Source organism: Poeciliopsis prolifica, unplaced genomic scaffold (genome assembly GCF_027474105.1).
Source record: "Poeciliopsis prolifica strain line A6 unplaced genomic scaffold, Auburn_PproV2 SCAFFOLD018, whole genome shotgun sequence".
Lineage (NCBI taxonomy): Eukaryota > Metazoa > Chordata > Actinopteri > Cyprinodontiformes > Poeciliidae > Poeciliopsis > Poeciliopsis prolifica.
In genome coordinates this window covers 4,536,600-4,546,688 of record NW_026562393.1, presented here as the reverse complement: position 1 = coordinate 4,546,688, position 10,089 = coordinate 4,536,600, and the positions used below count along the sequence as shown (strand labels likewise).

The following is a 10,089-nucleotide window of genomic DNA, read 5'->3' as shown; positions in this document are numbered from 1 at the left end:
GAAAATGCTCCATACATCACTCTGTTCACTACTTAGCACAGCTTTAAAATCTGGTAAAACTCCTCCATCAGACTTCTGCATGGAAAGAGGTTATTTCCCACAATTAACCTGTCTCCTTCAGCAGCAGCACTTCAAACAGCCTATGATGAAACATAGCTCAGAGGATGAAGTTCACAATCCTCCTTCAAAAGTTATGTCCTCTTTGACACAAAATTTGCCACAAGAATAACATCCAACTTGTTCACAATGTTTAAAAGTGTACATATTGACTTATTAAAGTGGTCCTTGATCCTGAGGCAGTGAGGCATGAAGCTTTATGTTAGGAGATTACAACAAGAACTAGGACTTCATATCTCTGATGAGACCTGGAGGGGCTCAACGGTTATCTGGCCTATTCTCATTGAAGTGGAAGATGAAAGTAAGGGCTTGTCTTCGGTCATGCATCCCTTAGAGAAATCCTGCAGTGCGATGTTTAATAAAGCCTTTGAGTCTGGAGGGAATCACTCTGGTGTTATCTCTTATGGCCCAAAATTAGTCATTTTTTGTTCAGAGAGTGGATCACAATGGCAACAGTTTCAGCTCATGTCCTTAAATTTTCCTAAAAACCAAATTTATTCCAATTCCCATCTCCAATAAGGACACTTTATACTCGAGGAACCTGTTAACACTTTTCAAGCCCATAACAGCTATGGTATGCTGTTTTTTCTGTATATTTTCACGTTACATATAAAAAGGGAGAAACAATAAATTGAACTCCTGTTTATTTCATTTGGTTGCTCTGGTAAAAAGAAATGGACTATCCTTATTCATTATTGCTGTTTTATTTTATTAGGAGCAGGGAGACAAGATGTCAACCAATATTATTAAAGAGGAGAAAAAAAGAGGGAACAAGGAACTGCAGTAAAAGTGCAGCTTGATGTTTTGTGGAAAAATATTTATTGTTTCTTAAAAATAAACCTTGGATGTAGGTAACAGCTAACTGTGTTAGGGCAAGTAAGCAACTTGTCTCGTTTAATTTTCCTGCAAAGCAGCCAAATTACAAAAGAAAGAGTGATCAAATGTTTATATCCTATGATGTAGAAAGAGTTGATTTTTCATTTCTAATTTATTTATTTTTTACTTGAACACTCTACTTGGTGTATAGATTTCCTCCTCAATTAGCTCTGCTTTGGTCTTGAAGTCAGCTTGGAAATAACAGGAAGGAGCGGATTACTACTGCAATAATACACATCCATCCATGCATTATCTGTTCACCCTTATCCTTTGTGGGGTCGGGAGTTGCTGGTGCCTATCTCCAGCTGGACAGGTCGCCAGTCTATCACAGGCCAACACAGAAACCAACAGAACAACCAACCATGCACACACACACACTCACACCAGGGAGAAATTTGGAAAGCCCAATTAACCTAACAGCCAATTTCTTTGGACTGTGGGAGGAAGCCAGAGTACCCGGAGAAAACCCACGCATGCACAGGGAGAACACGCAAACTCTGTGCAGAAAGACCCCAGGCTGGGAATTGAACCCAGGACCTTCTTGCTGCAAGGCAACAGTGCTACCAACTACTATGCAGATCCAAGCTTAATTTGTTTCCTTCACTGTAAATCTCTTGTAAGAACCACCAATATGTAAGGCCATATTTTGAAATTATAACAATTTTTTTATTTCCTGACTTTTGGAGCCTTTTAAATCTGTCCATTAAAGCCCAATGAACTGCAACCTGCCCAACTTGTTAATTGCAGCTCTAAATAGTTGGCAGTTAAAAGTTTTATACAGAAAAATGAAAACTTAATGATTCATTAACTGTAGTTTAGGGACTCAATGAGAGTTCACACATTTACTTAAGCTTCATTGACCCTTTGCTCCAGTATCGTTGTCTGAACTACTTTGCATTTATCAAGCAATCGGCACTGACCAGCTCTATGTGTGGAAACCAGTAAAGCATTAAAACTTGCTTAAATAATTGTTCTATCTTTTTCATTTGAAAAGGTATTATATATATTTTTGAAAATATATTGGTTAAAGTTAAAGCTTCACTCACTCCCTTACGTGTGGTGCAGGTAACACAAAAACATTTCCACTGCAATGCATAGCCGAGAAATGATCAACCAGGGTAAGGATTTTTAGAAAGCAGACATTTGGGGGATAACTGGAAACATGTTTTAGGAAAAAAAGACATCAACTGAAGTTTTTTTTTCCTTTCTTCACAGAATTAAACAGCATTTTAAAAAGAGACAACTCAGTATATCCAGGGACCCTTTGAAATCAAATGTGTTTAATTAGAAGCAAAAGATCTTAATTAAGAGGTAATTTGAGTTATTTTATACACATCTAACAATTAATATTTTGACCGACCCCTTAATGACATGTTGGTTCTACTAGACCTGTAAAGGTGTGATGTAGAATTTCATGCCAAGATATTAGGAGCTACTCTGGTATGTCCTGTTAGTTGTAAATGTGACTTTCTGTGGCTCAAGCTTCTTTTTTCACTTTATCCCACATTTGAGCAACTAATTTCAGTATGAGGACCTCAATCCACCTCAACACCGTAACCTTCTTTGTTCTAGTCCTAAGACCTCTCCTGGACCACTTTGGCATCATGGCAGAATGCATTATCCTTTTCAAAGAGCCCAAAACCGACAGGGAATATGTTTTCCATTAAAGGGATTACATAGTTACAATTCTTGGTAATTGGTAATAGGTGTCACATGAATGGCATGACCCAAGGATTCTTAGCAGAACTTCAGGTAAATGATGCACCTACACAGTATATCCATGTGTAGTAAAAAAAAAAAAATATGACCAGGCCAACTTCCTCCATGGTTCCATTTGGATTCTACATAAATTTTATACAATTTTTAGGAGTGAACAGGGGCTCAGCATGAGCAAACTCAGTGGTTTGTGCACTTATATTCTGAAATCTTTCCATCAGAATCAATATTTCAGCAAGAACGTGTTGATAATGATGTGTCAGAACTTGGAAGAAATTTGTAATATTCATTCATTAATAAAGATTAAATGCTGAGTGACATGTCTGAAAAGAGCAATAACCACATACAGAGATGTTGTGTGTCTCCTTTACTTCAAACATCAAATCCAAAAAGAGTTGGGACCTTTGATGACAAACGCAGTAAAACCTTCTAACATAAATGATTCATTGGTAAGAAGACAGACTTTGCCCAGGGACACAGGCAGCAGTGTAATCCATTTAAAAAGTATTTCATTAGTGTATATTGCACTTAAAGGAGACTGCCCTGAAAATCATCATGAGAAAAAATGGGTCTGAATATCAGTTTCATCAACTCCTGTAACAATTGAAAGCAAACAGAAAATAGGAAATTTTGATGAGTTTGGACAGACAGCTGACTGAAACAAAAAAAAAAAATGTCTCGCTAACAGGAGTGAAAGAAGCTCAAGTCAGGACCTTTTTCTGCAGAGCTGTTAATTAGAAGCAAGTCTCTGTTTTACACCAAGTGTGCACTCAGTACATAACACTGGGCATGAAAACTGAACTGAAAATGTGATAATGACCAGTAATTTGCATAAGGAACAACACCAGAAGGTTAAAATGGTGCTGACAGGGGAAACAGTTCTGCTGAAGTGCTTACACTACAATAAGTGTTATACAGTTCAAAGTGGAAAGTGAAAAATCAATGGTCCCAGCCACATGTTTTGACATACTCTTTACTGCTTCAATTTTTGTGCTGCAACTTAGCATTGACTCAATATTCACAAATAATTTTCACATCACAGAAACCCATTTTGCATTGTTTTTACCTTGCCACAGAAATAGATTTAGCACCGTTTCTAGTCTCTAGAGCGCTTTGGGACCTTTTTTTAAACATTTTCAACTCTTGGAGTGCTATGAGTAAATGTTTTATACATTTTGAAAGTATAACTTTTAAAACCTTGTTACACCTTGGTACACCTGATAGGCTCAACAGCGAGTAGAAATGATGCCAAAATCAAAACTTATTCACAGCTCAGACTTTAGAAATATTATAATTTATTCTCTAAGGCAAACGTCAGCTACAAAATGTATCTTGAGGCAAAACGCAAGTGTCTTTAGTTGTTGCAAATATGATAATACCATGTAATCCACATATATAAATTGTCTGAAAACCCCTTTGCTACAACCATGTTCAGTCAAACACTCAAGGAAAGGTTTTTGCTTGCAGTTTCAGCAGACAGACAACATAAAAGCAGCCGGGATATTTCAGGATGGTAATTATTCCTTGGGTTTGAAACTGCAGTTCTAATGGTGGCTGAAGTTCCACTTGGCTACACGTTCAATTAATTGGGAAAATACATATGCTAAGATGCAACTTGGTATGACTGAAACGAAGATCTTTGCTTAAAAAATTATGAGGAAATGTATAATTGATGCGTTTCTGAAAATTATGGAATTTCCCATTTAATTTGTCTTTGGAGCACATGTTTGGAGCGTCTCTAATTGCCTCGCCTTGATTGGTTTGCAAAGTGACAAGATCATAAAGCTGAAACATATGACTTGAATTCAGTTGCATTTTGCCCCACAGTCAAAATTTGGTGGTTGTGTTTTTTTCCTGCACTCACACAAGACATAACATTGTGCAAATACTAAATGCCATTAAAAAAAACAAAAAAAACAAAAAAAAAACAAGAAAGGTAAAAAGTTCTGGTCCAAGTTATGAGAAAGGTCGTGGCTGAGCGCATGCAGGAGATTGGGTAAGTTTGAGGCAGTGAAAATAAACTCAACAGATCATATCGCCTGTGCATTGTCTTGTCTTTCATTGTGATGGGGCAAAATCACGTTGGGGATAAACACAGTGTGAATTTTTAAGAGGTGCCTCTCCTTATTTTCATTCCATCTTATTTCACCTCAACTCAAAATGACCTTCTCTAATCTTCAGAGGTGAATATTGCCATTTTCCCAAAACTTGAATATGAAAGAAGAATGTGAGACCCACCAGGGGAGTTGAAACACAGGTGTTGAATATTACAGTATGTGCATTCCATTAGCATCTGGCAGTTTGAAGGATGTCGACGAAAATATTTAAGCAGCACAGGTCTCTGCACCTTGTTCTGAATAGTAAAGGCAACTTGGGTCTGGAACAGATTGCACACATAAGAAAATGGACATAACACGTCTGTATGACTGTGAAACCAATCAATGAATATTTCACACAAACACCCGAGAACATTATTAGCAGAGATCAGATCTTTCTTTTGCTAGTTTTCAAAATAAGTGACAACAAATCACTTGCATCTTGCTTCCAAAAAGACCCAACAAATATAAGGAGAGAGAAAGTATTATGCACAGACCACATGTGGAATGAGTCTGACGTCCAACATATTTATGCAAAAGTTTTTCTTTGTTTTGTTTTCTTTTATAAGTACGTGCAGCAGAATCACAGCAACTGATAAACAGCTCAGACATCTAACACATAAACACTGTTGTTTCTCTATTGAAACTTGAAGCCAGAAGAAGAAGTACAACAAAAGAAAAATGCACAGTAATAGCACAGACCCTCACTTAGAAATATGTCAATGCACAAGGTATAAATCATCTGCAAATGAACATATGTTTCCTGTTTAGTTCTAGACAAACTGGAATACATAGAATCCCTGTATATATTGCATTATTTAAGCCAAACAGTTTTTGATATCCTCACACAAACTGGGATTTTAGTTCCTTCCTTCTGAGGAAATTGTTTCAACTAGGTTATGTTTGTAAGTTGCCTGGCTTGCACATATTTTTTATTTACTGTATTTATTTTTCTTTACCTTTGCTTTAGGATGGAGTTTTCAGGCTTTGCAAGCTGACCTCCAAATGCAACAATGGTCACATTGTTAAGACTTCAATGTTAGTTTCATCAGACCACAGAGCATGCATTCAGTTTATCAGTAATACAGGAGATGTCTCTAAGTATTAAGGTTGAGGTTTGTCATTGAGTGCATTTAAAATTTGTACCAGAGGATTATATGTTGCATTTGGAGTAATGGGTTCCTGCTCCAACCTTGACCCTTTTTAACAAATATTTTTACCAGCTTCAGCCAGCATCTTCACAAGATCATTTGATTTTGTTCTGAGACTGATATGCAGATTTCACATTGTCGTTTAACATAAGTTTTTAAACAGATTCAGCAAAGATGGCACCTTTAGACATCTAGGATTTTTTTCCCCAAGAATTAACCAAACCTGTGGACATCCATCCTTTCCTTCCTGACACTTTTACTGATTTATTTAAATTTTCTTTGATAGAGTCATCATCTGGGCTTCACCAAATTATTTAGAGCATACAATATTAGTATCTCACTGTGTACACCGGAAGCGTTTATTGTGTCATTGTGTTTCTTTATATTTGCTAACGTATAGCACATCATATATTATTTTCCTCATGGAAACAAAGGCAAAATAAACAAATCATTAACATTGATGTTTCTAAGAATCTTTTCTTAATTTTGGTTATCGAGAGCCAATGTACCAAAAACTTGTCTAGCAGTGTTCTTAAGTAAGCAACGCTGAGGAAAAAAAAAAAAAAAAAAGAACAAAGGTTTTTATTAGATAAAAAGTGGCTCTAGCAGCAGAAAGAAGGGAGAAGTTATTTGTTCTCAAATGTTGGATGAGAAATAAAAATAATTTCAATATGATATATAATGATTGCATGACAGCTTCACTGAATAAGTAACATTTCCATGTATCTATTAGAACATACAGTTTAGTGAAAAGAAAATCTGAAACAGAACTCACATGAGGCTACTGACTGTGCTCATTAGGGTGGGTATTGATCTTTTCTTTGACTTTCAGTTCAAGCGCTAACCCGGTTCACACTTTCTGAGCACATCTTGTTGGAATCGTTTCAGAAATGAGGCTCCTGTGCAGGCTGCTCCCATTTTCATCTCTGCCTAGAGCAATACACAGAATATGTACTTAGCTCTCTTGCATAGGCAGTTTTGTTTTCATCTTCCAAAACACATATTTTTGTTGACATTGTTTCGAGCAATGAAATCGCACTGTTCTTCTTAGCTTACCATTGTAAATATTTGTCTTAGTGCAAAAACAGTATCTTTGATAAGACATGCACGGCTTACAAGAAAGCGCTGTGTTTGACAAGCGGAGTAAAAAAAAAAATGTTATCTGAAAATCTGCAAATAAAACATACTTTATTCTGTCACAGTTATGTATCTGAATCATACAGTTCAAAATGTGAAACAGCAAAACAGGTGGAGGTATTTCTTCTTGTGAGGTTTATTGGTTTCATTTTAACTGCATTGATTGCAGCACAGTAGTAGAGAGAAAACAAGACTGTAAATGGATGTTTGAAAAAAAAAAACTTGAGGATTGAGAATCAATATTTAATGAAGATGCATATTTTGGTAAAATCTGATTCTAATGTTTTTTTTTTTATTTATAGTCAAATTGTTTGACAGAATTAGGTTTTAAAAAAAACATTTAATTTTACCAACATATTTCTCCTCACTGCCACCATGACATTCTGTCAGCTCTATGTTCTTGCTGCTTTCTCATTAGAAATTCAGATTCTTGCTGACATTTCTCTTTAAAAAAACAAACTGAACTTTATGTCTGATGATACTGAGTTGATGTCTTACTGTCAGTGCACATCATGTAGAGCTGGGATGTTACCAACATGGGGGGCTGCTGCCCATCTCCAGCTGTCACTCGTTGAGAGGCAGAGTAACCTCTGTACAGTCCCTCACAGGGCTACACTGTGATACACAGGAGAAACAACACTTATACCCAAGGGCAGTTTAGAAGGACTAATTAATCTACCAGTCATGTTTCGGATGGGAAACATGACTGGACCACATCGAGAAAATAAATGAATCCACAGGGAAAAATGAAAACTCCTTAACAAAAATCTCCAGACCTGAATTTCACTCAGGATCTTCTCAATCCATTACCAAATGCAAATATAAGACAATTAGCATTTTCTATTTTCTCGTGTTAGCTTTGACTTATATTTAAATGCATTCGATCTGAAAGTGTTTAAAGGGATCAAAACTTTTGACAACACTATATAGTTCTGCCCCCAATTATTTGCCAGTCTTTCTCCTTTCTTTTTTTTGTAAGTTGTTTCAAGTCCCATCTCTTCTTAAGCTCGCTAGCGAGGGGATCAAGGTAGACATTCTACTAAGAAGCAGTAGACAGTTATTAAAATGACAGTTTGACTCCGTATCGGTTTGCTATCTTTCGGCGAAGCTCTGAAGAGAGAGACCTCTTTTCACACAGTGGAAATATAATTTCATGGCTTGTTAGATACTAAACTTGAGGAGTAAACAAAGAGGTGTTAGAGCTCATGTCTAATGGGGTCATAGTCTGACCACAGCACCACTCCTGCAGTGGCCTTTCCAGTCCTTGAACGTGAGTCCTCCCTGGCTTGATGGCTTTCTGCTTGAGCTTTAAGAGTGTAAACACACGGAGTAGACAGAACTTGTGACAGACACTTGGGGGAAAAAAAATATTATCATGGAGCATGTTAGAATTATTGGTTTTTGGATTGTGAGAGAGATGTGATTTAGGTCTACAAACCTTTATTAATATATACTACACCACTATTTGTGAAGAAAATATACTCCTACATACAGTAGTATATATATGTAAATTTCAATTTGAGTATTTTAATCTTTCACTACAATAATTATAGGTCTCTAGCTGACATTTTTGAATAGATAAAACCTGTCATTTGATGTTTTTTTTAATCATTAACAAAATGCTTATTTTTACTCCACTACAATTGATATAAGACATTGATATATGAATGACATGTGCTGGAGCACATGCCATTCTTTGTCTGGTTCAACTTATTAAACCAGAGATACAGGGTGATGCATACTCACTGGATTTACAGATATTGGTTCAACCTGAAGATCTGCTGCCCTTGTAAAAAATTCAGCGAGTCTGTGGAAATGGAATGTGAGTTAAGAACAAATTCAGAGCCAATAATGAGTCTCTGAAGACATCAAAAGTGAGAGAAAACACACAAAAACCCATGAAAAATTTATCAGGGTTTCATCATGCAGGCTTTCCATCAAAATGGGAAAATTAATCATCAAGAAGTTTATCTCTGTTATGTTGGACTATGTTACCAAGCGGAGAGAAAGAACTTAATAATTTACGCTGCCAAGCTTTGTTGAAGCTTTCACTTATTCTCTTAGGAAAGGCCCACATGCATTTCATATGAGAACCTCAGCAAACCAACGTAAATATCGGTTTGGGCAAAAATACATGACCAATGAAATCAGATATGAATCACCATCTTTTACCTCTAATGGGGAAATATTAGATATTATTCAGTTTTTATAGAAAATCCAAAAAGATTGACATTCGTTAAGCTAAAAAATATAGAAAAAAAAATACTTAGGTGTAGAGCCTTAGTCCTTCAACTGTACTACAGAGAGAATGAAGTAGGATAGATTTGGTCTTTGAAATACCAATAATACTGCATGAGAATTCACACCTATAGACATCACCATGAAATCAGTTTCATTTTGATCTTATATTACTCTTATTTATGTGCCCTTAATTAATTCTAAAACAATGTTGCTTACTTTTTTATAGACCAGAAGTAATTACTTGGGAAGTAGAATCATTGGTATTCAGTTTGTTGTGGAATCCAATTTTATTTTAGATGGAATTAAAAAATAGTGCATTGTTTGTTTAAATAAAAACAAAAAAATAGTAAATGTTTAGGTAGTAACGTGGAGAAGTCCCTCCTGTAACAACAACAAAAACAAACAAACAACAACAAAAAAAATAACTCCACGACATGAAGCCTCCATTCCTTTGCTTCACAGTTTTAAAGAAAGTTATAAAAAATTTGTTGGGTAGTTAGCAAATACAAATAGACAAAAAAAAGAAAGGTCTAGTCTGATTTAAGATCAAATGGCGCTAAAGATGTTCTTGTTTTAAATCAGAGACAATTTCTTATGTGTCTGATTGCTCTTTTTCTTTCCATCCATATGTCGGTTCTCTAAGGTTACTACCACAACACAATCAGAGGCGTCGTATCTGCCGGCTTTTATTTTTTTCGTAAAAACGAACCAACTGCAGCACCTAGTTTGGATGATTTTCTCATTTCAACAATGAA

General features: G+C 36.0%; 1 long non-coding RNA gene across 1 annotated transcript; it reads right to left on the bottom strand.

The window, feature by feature from the left end:
• Window positions 1-6,737: 6,737 nt before the first annotated feature.
• Window positions 6,738-9,594, bottom strand: LOC129368302 (uncharacterized). Its single transcript, XR_008606839.1, has 4 exons — window positions 9,551-9,594; window positions 8,840-8,900; window positions 7,592-7,708; window positions 6,738-6,886 (listed from the first exon to the last, which is right to left on the bottom strand). It is a non-coding gene; the product is annotated as an uncharacterized LOC129368302 (long non-coding RNA).
• Window positions 9,595-10,089: the final 495 nt, after the last annotated feature.